The following is a 13806-nucleotide window of genomic DNA, read 5'->3' as shown; positions in this document are numbered from 1 at the left end:
TGCCCACGAGTCGGAACTACCTAAAGTGGTCTGTACGACAGGCCTGGGTGTAATACATATAAACGCTATAGTGCTACGATCACGTGAAGGTTGTGCGAATAATCGCGGGTCACCTACGAGTCGGAACCACCTAATGTAGTCTGTACGACAAGACTGTGCACCTAACTTGGATCCAAGCTGAGCGTGTGGTGCGGGAGGTGAACATCACGTGAAGGACTGTGCCCTACTCTGGGCGGGAGCACTAACACCGGGGGTGCAGGTTATGAGCTCTCTAAGCATCTCGAATCGCTACTGAATATAAACATGAATAACACTTACCTGGCACTTACCTGTGCGTCCACAGCACCCAATATGCATATGTATATGTATGCAACTAATAATGCGACTAATGGTGCATAAACAACGATAATATAATGCATGGCATGAAACAAATAACCCTTTCAATCAATTTCTGGGAAAATAAATGTATATAGGTATATACGGAAAACCAAAAGCCCACTCACTGGTATGTGGAAGGGTCGTAGCCCCCCTGCTTCGAGTGACCACGCTCGTCCTCGAGATACGTATCACCTATATGCGAAACAACTACAAAAACGTTAATTTTAAAGCACATAACCAACCTTTTGTAATAACTTCTCATACATTGCTCAAATGGGGCAAATGAATATACCAACGTGCTCTACTCAACCTCAGGATCACACCCAAATTTTTAGAAAAATTTTCCACCGCCGCATGCGCCCCCACGCGCAGGCACTTGCCTGGCACGCTGACGGCGTCAACTGACGCCGTAGGGAATATTCCGTCAGTTCTAACAGATTCCGTCAATGGCATCAGGAATATTCCGTCACCTTCTCCGGCGAGCCTCCGGCGCCGTCGCCGATGCCGGAAAACTGGAAAATTTTCAAACTTTGATATCTTCTTCGTTTTTCACCCAAATTTGACAAAATTGGTACCAAAATGAAGCTTGGAACTAGAGGAACACAATTATACTACTTTCAAGGGTTAAAAACCACGAAATCTCACCTGCCAAAACAACCCAACTCCGGCCAACTTCGAATCCAGTGATCCCGACGTCTAACTCCTTCAAACAAACCACTCCGAGCCTCCTTGGAACCCCACCAAGCTTCCTACAAGCTTGAAATTTCCTAAAACGTGAGAAATCACGTGTGCATGAATAGTACCCAAATCGGGCTTCGTGGATTCGACGTGAAAACGATGGTGTTCTTACCTGGAAATGGTATAGTTGCACTCCTACAAGCCTCACGAGCTCGAATATGGTCTTGGTTTCCTCGATCTGTGAAGGTTTAGTGTGCTTGTGTGTATGTCCGTACGTTTTCAAAGGAAATGGGAGGAATGGGGCTCGGGACAATCACAGGGAAAGGGACAGAAGGGTATGGAGTGTGGGAGTGTGAGTGTGTGGCCCAAAACATGCCAACACAACACAAAAACAACCAATAAACGTAAAGAAAATGAACTAGGGGCAAAATTGTCTTTTCACGCGTACGTTAAAATGTTTCTGGGACGGGCTGTCACAAAGAGAGATAACTCATAAATACTAGAGATCAACTCAAGCAACCATTGCACGAGTAATATGACTAAAACGGTGAAACCCTCACCCACAGCTCTCTTCAAGGGGAGATTTTATGAAATTTCTTTCCAATTTCTCTTTCTTCATTTGTTTATTTATTTGTGTCTATTAATTTATTCAATTCAAATACTATTAATCAAGAATGTAGGAAGAGAAAAAATATGATTTTTTTATTAGCATCCCACATAGAGGATACTTTTAATATTTAATTTTTTTTTTTATTGAGATAACACTTTTTAAACATTTCAAGAAGAAACAAAAGTTAATAAAAGACATCATTTGCGTTTTTTTTTTCCTGGAGTGTAAATTACAAAAATACCCAAACACCTACAATTCTTTGCTGACAAGGGCCTACAATTCTCCGGAGGGTATTGATCGAGTTCACTTGTATCCCCACCTTGCCCAACTTGAAGCTGTAATCGAAGTCGAAAAGCAAGCCGCGATGGATTTGATTCGTGACAAGAAAAAGGGAAGAGCTTGGTTAGCATTAAAATTTTCTCTTTCTGATTCACTCTTCCTCCTCAATTCTTTCTACTGCTTCCTTGTTCCTCAGTAATCTTTTGTATGCATGTATGTATGAATTTGTCTTTTTGTTTGTCTAATTGTTGAATTTGTTGCCAAATTCAAGAGCCCATTTATTGCTGGCAGACAAAGAATAGGTGAAAGGCAATTTATGCCTTTAGGCTCATATTAAAAAATGCAGGGCATTAGAAATGGTGAAGATTGCTCCATTTTTTAGAGCACAAGACGCAAACAAGCAGAGAGTAAAGGAAAAGACATGGACAACCTCATTCGAAGAGAATAATAAGAGCCCCGGCTCTCCACATTATGTAAGCAATCACTCCATCAACTCGAAGGACCTCCAGATTTTTCTTTTTTGGAGGTTGAATTGACTGAATTTTAAAATTTGATGTATAGGTTCTTCACATCTTCATTCCATAATAGAGAAATCGTTATTTTTTTATATCGAAGGAATGATACATGGATACACAAGTTGAAGTCAATTCCCTCTTTATAAAGCACCTTAAGTGGTTAAAGAGCCTTAGTAGGGGAAAAAAAAAAAAAAAAACACTCTTTAGCCACTTGCTCTAGATAACGGGTAAATTGAACCTTTCACGTGAGTTTATAGTTATGGGTAAAACTGATTATGAAAAAATGCTCGATGATTGAACTGATTATGCAAAAATGCTCGAGGACAGTTTGAACTGATTCTGTAAAAATATCGATGACTGGTTGAACTGATTATGCAAAAATGATCGAAGACGGGTTAAACTGATTTTGCAAAATATCAAAGACAGTTTGAACTGATTATGCAAAAATTGTCTATGACAGGTTGAACTGATTTTGCAAAAATGGTCGAGGACGGTTTGAACTGATTCTGCAAAAAATGGTCAATGACTAATTGAATTGATTATGAAAAAATGATCGAAGATGAGTTGAACTGATTCTGCAAAAATGGTAGAGGACGGATTGAATTGATTCTGCAAAAATGGTCTAGTACGAGTTGAATTGATTCTACTAATAAATAATACAAATTGAGTCTGCATATAGTTTCAAAACTGATTATGAAAAAATAATCGAGGATGAGTTGATCTTAAGGCACATTTTAATTTTGTTAAAGTTGTGAGGATTGTGTTCTATTAACAACTTTAAAGCCTTAGGGGTATGGTTGGTATTTTAAAACATTGTTTCTATATTTTTGAGCTGGACTTTAGTTGTTTTTATGTTTTGGTCTCTCATTGACATGGTTAAAAATTAGTGGAGTTCCTTGAAATATAGTGAAAGTTTTTGTCTCTATATATGGGTTGACATAAATTTGAGCAAAAATGGCAAACTTTGTATACATATAAGAAAACTAGGTGCGTGAAATTTTGGGAACCCTAGAAGTTATGTTTTGGAGAATTCCTTACTTCCATTGCATGATCAGCGGAGATCTCTTACTTGTGGCTGCTCAGCTTTCTTCTGATCTCCCAAGACAAAAACTTGTTTCTCTACGTGATCTTTCCTTTGTTTAGCCAACCGAATCTGGTGAAGGAGGTAAAAGTGTGAAAAGAGAAAGAGAGAGAAAGGAGCAAAGCGTGAAAAGCCTCTCTAAGGGTATATTCGTAACTTAAACTCCAGAGAAAAAAAAACCAATAATGTCATCTTCCATATGTATTAATTTTGTCTCTTCTTGAAATGTTTTAAAAGTATTATCTTAATATAAAATTAAGTATTAAGAGCATACTCTATGTGTAATTTTTCCTTTTTATTTTATTTTATTTTAATTCTACACCCCAAATCACTTTTAAGTTTTAATGTATTATTTATCTTCTTTAACTATCAAAACCCCTTCCACCCCCATTATTGAACAAAACCCTAACTAATGAAATTACAAACATGTAGATTGGAAAAATTATTTTAAACGAATAGAACATGAAATCGATGTTTCGGAAGCTTAACATGAGGTAAAACTTCATATTTTTCATTGTTTTAGTAATTTCAACGACAATGATAATTATTTAAGCTTGCTTTTGCTACGTGTCGACAACCCCACTGAATTGAGCATTCTCTTTCTCTGCCTGGATCATGCCTCTTCATTATCCAACACACACCCACCTTTAAAAACTTCCCCTGCAGTATCGTATATGTCCATCCCTTCTTACCCAACCCCTTTCCCGTTTTATATGTTATTAAACTATAAAGTTTTATAATACCAGTTTGCTAGACATTAAATGATTTTGCCACTACTGCTACTAATCAACAATTTTGAATAATTTTGATTTTGAGGTGTATAATTATCTCTTTCTCTTCCTGGATCTTGCCACTACTGCTGCTAATCAGCGATTTTAAATAATTTTGATCTTAAGATGTATAGAAAATGTGTGGTGTATGTAAAAAATATAAGATGTATGTTGAGAATGCGGAGTGTAAGGGGATTATGGGGAAATATGTGAAATGTATTAAGATAATTTTTAATTAAAAAAGTAAATGTAGAGTGTATTCACAATATAAAGGGTGTTAATATAATAATTCAAAAATAGAACGAAAATCTATTAATTTATTAAATTTAAATACTATATATTAATTACGTGATGTGTTGTATTTTTGGCTTGTCTGTATTTTTGCATAACCAATAAATTTAAGAGTTGAAAGATGATTGCTCTCATCAGGGGGCATACTACTTATTATCAAGGTATAATTTCTTTTTCAGTTTTGAGAATTGAAAGATGATGACCACATCGGGAGGGCATACTACTTGTTATTATCATCAAGGTTAGGTATAATTTCTTTTTCACTTGTGAATATTTCTCTTAGAAGGAAAGTGAGAGACAATGACAGAAAGAAATGCGTAGAAGAAGGGAGGAAAGTGAGAGAGAAAGATAGAGAAACAAATGCAAAGAACAAGCTAGAAAGAACAAAAGAGAAGAGAGAAGACGAAGAAGACTAAGTCGAAAGAGAAGAAGACGACTAGTTGAACATGAAGATAGACGCGCTTCGCGTGAAGAGTGGTGACACACTTGTTGAAACGTATCTAATAGACTAATACAGCTTAGATCCCACAAGGAGACTCCTGCTGTCGATGTGTAAACCCAAAATATAAGGCTTTGTTTGGCAGGCTTGAAAGTTACATTGCACAAAATCATTGGCAAAATGTAAGCTCGAGGAATGTATCCAAATGTTCTAAACAATGCCATAATATCTCCAAAGAAAGGTAGCATTGCAACAAATGTTGTAGCTCCGATAAGGGACGGTGACCGGAGAATCAGTCTCGGTACAACGTTACGGACGAAAAATTGATGCATTTTTTGGGTCTGCAAATTTCTTCTCAAATACTTCATTTGTTGGTTGGTTGCAATTAAACATGTAGATAGATAGACCTCTTATCAAATAATGCACACGCGGCTTCTAAAGGCACACAAGTATGTGATCAGTACACCCATCACCCAAACAGTTTACTACACACCCCAACATTCATTGATAAATTTAAATTAAACAAATTAAACAAATAACCAATGATCATGAAAAAAATTGAGGTTTCACTATAAAATCAATTAGGAGGAGTAACCTAACTTACTTTTGTGACCATGCAAGGTCTTTTGCCTCATCATTGTGGGATTAGTTCTCAACAGATAATCTAAAAATCGAGGCAAAAAATGCCAATTTCTTAAAATTGAAGAAGTGGGATTAGTTCTAAATAGTTAATCTAAAAATAGAGGCAAAAAAATGCCGGTTTTCTTAAAATTGAAGAAGTTGAGGTTCCACCATAAAACTAATTGGTAATATGGTGACACACCCCAACCCAGACACCTAGATGGCACGTGCTGGTCGACACTCGAAAGTGACGAAAGCCCTAATCATATGAAAATGCATGAACATAATGAAACATATAATAAAAAAAGTCATGCGAGAAACGACAATTAAAAAGATCATCCAGTCGATAAAGAAATAATAATAATAATAGAAAGAAGGTCATAAAATAAAAAGGATGTCCAACAATCACAATTCCAAAAGAAACAAATACAAGAATATGTTTAGAGCATACTACTAGTCGAGAGCGCTAAGGGAAATGAAAGACAAATTACAATTGCACATAAGAAATCATACGCTGGTAAGACAACACAAGATCACTAGTAGGGAAATGCCTCGAAACTCAGGTCGTAGTCCTCATCACTATGTCCTGAAGGGGGCGAAAAAACAAAAGGTGAGTGGACTATAGTTATAATAATAGTACTAATAAGAAAATCGATTTTTTTTTTTAACATACTAACCCCCTGTTTTGAAAACACATATAATACTACATATAAGTTTTTCTAAAAACTCTAAAATGCCAAAAATGTTTGTATATAATAAAATTATCTCTAAAAGTGATATCAAAAGCGCCCCGAAGGCAAATCCAAAGAATCTCGTAAATCAAAACAATAATGTACTCAACTAGAGGTATCATAGTCGCCCGAAGACATAACCATCACCCAAAGGTGAAGCTGTACGACACTGGGTTACGCTTCTGAAGAAATATATACATAACACACTGACACTAGTTGTGGCTAGTGAAGCTGTCAACCATTGGTTTTGCCAGTGAAGCTGGGAATATGTCATAAATATCTCATTGCTCATCCACTGTGTCTTATGGCCATAAATGTATACATACTCAAGTTGTGTGTATGTGATGCATGATTACCCACTAGATAAGCACATAAAACGTATCTCAAAAACTCATACCAAGCTTAGGATTCAAAATCTCATCATCTGAAATCATAAGCAATTCCATAAACGTGATTTCCACGAATATAAATTTCATAAACTTTAAACTAATAAATTATAAATATTTCATAAAAGCAATTTAGATAACTCATAAATTCTCCATAAATTATAAATCTATAAATTCTTAGAAACATATTATAAAACACAATTAACTCAGGAAATGTAGAATGAATGCAACCTAAATTTTTTATAAAAATATGCAATTTGAGAAGGGGTCCACCCACAAATATTCCGCTAGTAGGGAGCCGATCGAAGTAGGGAGGACATGATCACTTCCAACCAACGTACCTAAACACAAATAGGGATCATTTCTTAAAACACTACTAAAATGATAAAATTTGAGAAAACGGACGACGAATTCAGATTCGACACGTCGAAAAATCTAAGGAGGGACCTCGGGTTCCCCATGCGCCGCCACAGGGCGGTAGCTTGGGTCGCCATGGGCCGAAATGGGTCATAGGAAAATTCGTTGCGCCGGCCATGACAACCCCACGCGCAACTTCATGCCCCGTTAGTACATGTACTCGCCACCCCACGATTTCTGGAATTTTTCCAGATTTTTCCTCCAACTTCAAGAGCTCATTCCGAGCTCGATACATGTCCAAATCAAATGATTCAAAAGCCAAAATGTAGTTAGGAATTTTGGAGAAGAGATTCATTCCCTTAGGAAGCCCAACGGAGATCGAAGTTGGCTGAAAAATTGGCTAGAAGGTGGCCAAACGACCACGGTTTTGAATTTCTAGAAATGAATAGTGAGTTCCCCGAGGGTTTTCCATGTTCCTACATCACCAAAACCACCCAAAAACTTACTAATCATGAACCTAGACACAATCTACAACGATATGGACCAAGTTCAAGGCTTACCTTCGCCGGAGAAAATTGTTGCACAATAAAGGCTACTGTGCAAAGGAAAAAGAAGGATTGGTGGTGGTTTCGTCCCCCTTCCAGAGCTCGCCAGAGTGCTAAGGTACATGTGATGGTGGTGATATGAATGTGGGTGGATATGTGGGTGTTGTTCAACCAAGAGAAGAAGACAAAGAGTGAGAGATGAGTGGGAGGGGGAGTGATGATGAAGAGGAAAGAAGAGGAAAAATAAGAAAATAAAGAGAGGGAGAAAGATGATGGGACACATGACAGAGGAAGCAGATCCTATCTTGAGCTGTTGCCAACGGAGCCTAGGGATCAATTGATCCCAGCCTTTCAAATTGATCATCCAGCCAAGAACGGTCAAGAAGCTTTCAAATTCTTTCACACAAACCAAGGCAATTTTGTGCCTTTTACATCTCCTGCGCTCCCCTATTCCCTGCTTGCTCACTTCTCCTCTGAAACTAATCTCCCATTTCCTACAAAATTCCCGTATCTCCTTCCTCTGAAAATTTCGAAGAAAAAAAAAAAAAATCCAATTCCTGCATCTCATTCCTACAAAAATTGCAGAAGGAAAAGAAATCATCGCCTCATTTTGGTCGATCAACGGGTTGCCACTGGTCTTCAATAATAAAGGTTAGGCTTCCATTATTGAATTTCCTTTTCATGATATTTTTGCAATTAGATTGGATTTGCTACATGTTTATGTCTGAAAAGATGAGATGTTGTGTTGCTTCTGTAGAAAATTTGGTTTTTTTCGTTGAGCTCAAGTTGTCTGAATCTTGGTATATTTTTGTGGTAAGATTGGATAGTGAATGATATAATGGATAAACCGAATGATGGCATAGAAGGTACTTTGGAATTGAAACCTACAAAAAATATGGAGTTTGATACTGAACAAGAAGCATATGATTTCTACAACAAGTATGGTGGAATTATGGGGTTTAGTATTCGAAGAGAAAGTAGTGGCAATAATAAAAAGGCTGGTGAACTCACTTCAAGATTGTTTACTTGTGCTAGAGAAGGGTTTTGAGCTGTAGATAAGAGAAATGATATGATTAAAAGACCAAGAGCAGAGACGAGGACTAGATGTGGTGCTCGTATGGGTGTTAGGTTGGATAGGCATAGGGGAAAGTTTTATGTTTATACTTTTGTTGAACAAAATAATCATCCCCTAGTAAAGAAAGAATATGCCCATATGTTACCATCCCAAAGGAAAATGACAGCCTCACAAGAATCGGGGATTCCACTTAGGTTGGCTTATGAGTTAATAAGCAAACAAGCAGGTGGAAGAAAGTCTTTGGGATATATTAAGCAGGATCAAAAAGATTACCTTCGAACTGTGAGGCAAAAGAAAATGGCATATGGAGAAGTTGGAGTCCTGCTACAATACTTTTCCAAACAAATAATGGAAAACTCATCATTCTTCTATGAACTACACTTGGACAAAGAGGATAAAATAACAAACATGTTTTGGGCAGATGCTAAAATGATAATTGATTATAGCCATTTTGGAGATGATGTAAGTTTTGATACAACTTATAAAGTCAATGAATTGGATCGACCATTTGTAATGTTTGTTGGCTTTAATCATCACAAGGAGATCATTGTATTTGGAGCAGCTTTAATGTATGATGAGACCGCCACTTCATTTAGTTGGTTATTTAAAACATTTTTGAAGGCAATGTCTGGCAAGGCTCCAAGAACTATTTTTACGGATCAAGATCCTGTGATGGCTAAGGCTATTTTAGAAGTGATGCCTTAGACTTATCATAGACTTTGTTTATGACATCTGATGCAAAATGCTTGTAAAAATATGAATACTCTGTTCAGAGGTGAGGAAGGAGTTCACAATGCCTTGACAAATTTTTTTGACCACATTGAGGAGGAAAGTGAGTTTGTAGCTGCTTGGTATTCTATGCTTGATGAGTATGATGCACATGAGAATGACTGGTTGACCACCACATTTAAGATTAGAAAGAAATGGACATATGCATATGTGAGATCGGCATGGTCTATAGGAATACGAAGCACACAAATCAGTGAAAGTTTTAATGCAAGACTGAAAAATTATTTGAAGTCAGATCTCAATATTGTTCAATTTTTCACAAACTTTGAGAGGGTTCTTACCGATACTAGGTACAAGAAGTGGGAAGCGGAGTATGACCTACAATTCAGAATTGCACATGTCAAATTTGATATCAAAATGTTGAAATAAGCTAGAGAAGTTTACACGAAAGCGATATTTAAATTGTTTCAAGATCAATTTGAAGAATCTATTGAATTGTCAATAACAAACTGTGTTGTTGATGGGGATGACTTTGTATACACAGTTGAACTAGATGATAAGTCTAAGAAATGTAAGGTGAAAAGGGAAGTTATATCTACTGTTTCTTGCAATTGTAGACTATTTGAGATGAAAGGTATTTTGTGCAGTCATGCTATTAAAGTCCTTAGAGAAACCAAGCTTATCAAGGAAATTCCTGAACAATATATAGTGAACAGGTGGAGTAAAGAAGCAAAAGTTGAGACTGTGGTAGACATATGTGGGCTTGACATTCAAGTGGAGCCTAAATTGTAGCAAGCTTTTAGATATAGGTCCTTGTGTTCTATATTCACTAGATTATCAACAAGGGCATCTGAAAATGTAAAGGCATACCAATTGGTGATTGAGCAAGCAAATAAATTGGCAAAAATGGTTGAAGACCTATTGCATCTAGAAGTGAATGATGTTGTGCATGAAAAAAGGCATACCAACTGTAATAGCCAAATGGCCAGTTGCTTGGAGAATGTTGATGTCATTCCAAAAGGGCTTAAGAAGAAAGAAAAGTCTCATTGAGGAAGAAGAAGAATTAGGAGTGCTTTGGAAAAAGCCTTACCAAGAAAAAAGAAGTCTGATCAAGTACTTAAACTCATTTAATTCTTTATCATGCCTATGCTTAATATATATAATTAAAGTTTAATCGTTGACATGTTTTAGGTTACAATTCCACAACATACTGGTGGTATCAATGTCTTTAGTCCTTATCCACTTCCACGTTCTCATTCATCACAAGTGAAGTACATTTGAATGTTTTTTAATCTTCATAGCAAGACTTGATTAGTTGACAAATATAAACTTGAAATTGTTATGTGATATACAGGTCCCGGTTCACATGTTTGGCAATAATACCTATATGCCAATTCCATATCATCATGTTCAGGTTTGTTATCTATTTGCAATTTGCACTTTATGTTTGATATCTGTCATATATATATTTTTATCTCATTATGGTTGTTGAATGTAGTTACAACCACATAATACGCATATGTCGAACGCAATGCCTTGGCTGCCTTGTGAAGAATCTCAACCGTCAAGTTCCCAACCTTTTCTTCATCAAAATATCATTGGGAATAGTCATGCTTAAATAGATGGCTATTGTTTTGGGTTTTTTGGTCATCACTGGATTTTTTTGTGTAGATTCCAGATGTGTAGCTATTGTTTTTTGGGTAGGTTCCAAATGTGCAGCTATTGTTTTTTGGGTAGGATTCCCATATGTGCAGCTACTGTTTTTGGGTTTTTTGGTCATCATTGGATTTCCTGATGTGCAACTATTGTTTTTTGGGTTAGTTTAGTGAACTAAGAAATCCAAATGTATTAGGGACTCACTAGAGAATGCATGAGTTGTAAAGCTAGAGGTTTTTTGTAAACCATAACTTGTTATGTAAATGTCTACCTCAGTTGATTATTTAAATGTCTACCTAATGTTCATCTTTTACTTCTTGAAGTGAATATATATATATCACATGTGTATTTCCTTAGAGCTATGTCTATTTAGATAAGAATCTCATTGATTCATTCTTCAAATAATGTGCTCCAACACAGTCAATTACACCAAGAAAAAAAAAAAAAAAAGTACTTCATGGTGTTAAGGTTCTGGGCAAAAAGAACGTCATCACTAAAAAAGAATAAATTTACAAGCAAAAAATCAAATTTTGCTTAGATTTTTTTTTCTGGAGAAGTAACTTTCATTCAAAGAACTAAAATATACACAAATCCCTCCTCCAAAGACCCAAACAAAAGGCATATGCCCCAGCCCAAACAAACCCTAACAAAACAAGCCAGAAAAAAACCAAAAATCACCAACTGGAATCCATACACAGCGGCTTCTGGAACCCCATGGAAATCAGTCATCCATCCCCAAGGTTGCCAAAATTGCCCCAATTTGCGCACAATCTGAGTCATCCTGATAAACTCCACACTTCCAGTCGTAGCATTTCCCGATCGAAGCTCAATTACCGAGGAGAACAGTCCTATCAGAACAGTTCCAGCGGAAAGTGGCGGTATGAAGACCCTGAACCAAAGTTCTGCACACCTTCCCTTGCAAAATTGAAACTTCACCAGAGGAAACCGGAAGATCGGATAGATCTACACAGGGATCCAAGTTGGAAATACAAGCTATCTAAAAGGACATAGGAGACAGGTCGAAGGAAAAAGAAGGAGGAGGGACTGGGGTTGCCACTAACCCAAGCCACAGCTAGGATCGGCGGTAGCAAAAGTGAGAAAGAACTGAATAACCAAGCTTGAAAACTAAAGAAAACAAAGAACTTGGGCTTCTTATGGTACTTTTCGGAGGAAGGAGATGTAAAGGGCAAACATAATTACCTTGGTTTGCGTGAAATTATTTGAAAGCTTCTTAGCCGTTCTTGGTCGCAGGATCAATTTGAAAGGCTGGGATCAATTGATCCTTAGGCTTCGTTGGCAACAGCTAAGGAGAGGATTTGCTTCCCGGGACAGGGAAGAGCACCCTAGAAAATGGGGGAGAACCTGCCACGGGTCACCCTATGAGTGGTCCAAGATGGAGAAATCTCCAAATATGAAATTACTAAAATGCCCTTGACATTAAAAAATTCGTAGAAACTTTGTTTTAGCTCTGAATTCCAATCTGTTTGCGCCTACACATTCGTATTGACGAGTGCTGCATGAATCAATTAAAAGAATAATTATTACATGTCACGACACAAGAGTCAACGAAAGTCAACACTTTTGTTGTTAGGGGTATTTTTGTAATTTAACTAATTAAAATGTATAACTTAAAACGGGTTGTTACATATGGGGAGTACCCAACTACTATAAACACATGCAAAATCCCTCATCTCATCATTGTGTATTCATTCTCAACAAAAATGTCTTAGGCCATGTCTCGAAACCGAAGCTGGCGATGTCCAAGCTTTTCATGGTGCCCCAAAACCAAGGATAAAAACATTGTAGGAAAAAAACAGCCAGGGTGAGGCACCTGAGTCCCCCAACCCAGCCTAGAAAGGTCACCGCAAAGGAAGACTTGGAATAACAGGAACTACTAAGGATGCCGTACGCACAGTGCAACCATGACCCTACGACAATATATTCAACCCAAAAACATTTAGATAGATAAAAGAAAATATATTTGTATATCTTAAACATTGAGAAATATATCTTAATAATGCATTGAAATATACAAGTTCTTATTCACTACACAATGTACTTTTGTTTCTAGATGCAACATTGAGGTGACTTTGTTTCATGTAAGTTGCTAATGTACTATTAGCTTTAGACATTTCCTCTGTCGTTTCAGAATGTGTATGCAGCGACATAGTAGAATATCGGGTATTATGAAGAATGAAGAATCATATTGTTGAAAACTGTTTTGGACTACGCAAGAAAACGGTCTACCAACGGCACCCGGCCGGAAGATTTATTGTATTATGTTATGTGCTTAAATATTGCTTTTTCAGCTATATTAGTTTATTTTAGATATGGTGATGCTGAAATTGTAGTCCAAATCGATGTTATTTTAGGGTTGCTCTTGACTATTTCGTTTTTAGTTAAAAAAAAAAAAAATACTTATCAAACGGTGTGTTAGAGTGTCATTTTTTGTCTAAATCATTAACCATGCAGCAACAAGTCCTCTGTGTTAGATATTTATACACTGCATGCATAAAACCACATATACACGATGACATGCATACGTAAATGTAATACATGACTTACCTGGAGAAGTGCTCGACATCGGTGCAAGGAATAATAGGAGTCTTCTACACTCAGCAGCAATATCCAGCTAGAATAGGGTTCGCTCAGGAAAGATTACGCT

At 36.9% G+C, this 13806-nt stretch overlaps 2 long non-coding RNA genes across 2 annotated transcripts; one reads left to right on the top strand and one right to left on the bottom strand.

The window, feature by feature from the left end:
* Positions 1 to 5988: 5988 nt before the first annotated feature.
* Positions 5989 to 7832, bottom strand: LOC137735103 (uncharacterized). Its single transcript, XR_011068614.2, has 2 exons — positions 7697 to 7832; positions 5989 to 6248 (listed from the first exon to the last, which is right to left on the bottom strand). It is a non-coding gene; the product is annotated as an uncharacterized LOC137735103 (long non-coding RNA).
* A 385-nt stretch (positions 7833 to 8217) lies between these two features.
* LOC137735102 (uncharacterized) lies at positions 8218 to 11454 on the top strand. The gene is made up of 3 exons (XR_011068613.2): positions 8218 to 8332; positions 10840 to 10899; positions 10984 to 11454. It is a non-coding gene; the product is annotated as an uncharacterized LOC137735102 (long non-coding RNA).
* Positions 11455 to 13806: the final 2352 nt, after the last annotated feature.

The sequence above is a fragment of the Pyrus communis genome, chromosome 7 (assembly GCF_041283825.1).
Source record: "Pyrus communis isolate YQ-2024b chromosome 7, ASM4128382v1, whole genome shotgun sequence".
Classification (NCBI taxonomy): domain Eukaryota; kingdom Viridiplantae; phylum Streptophyta; class Magnoliopsida; order Rosales; family Rosaceae; genus Pyrus; species Pyrus communis.
Note: the sequence above shows the minus strand (reverse complement) of the source record. Positions and strands in the feature narration are given on the sequence as shown.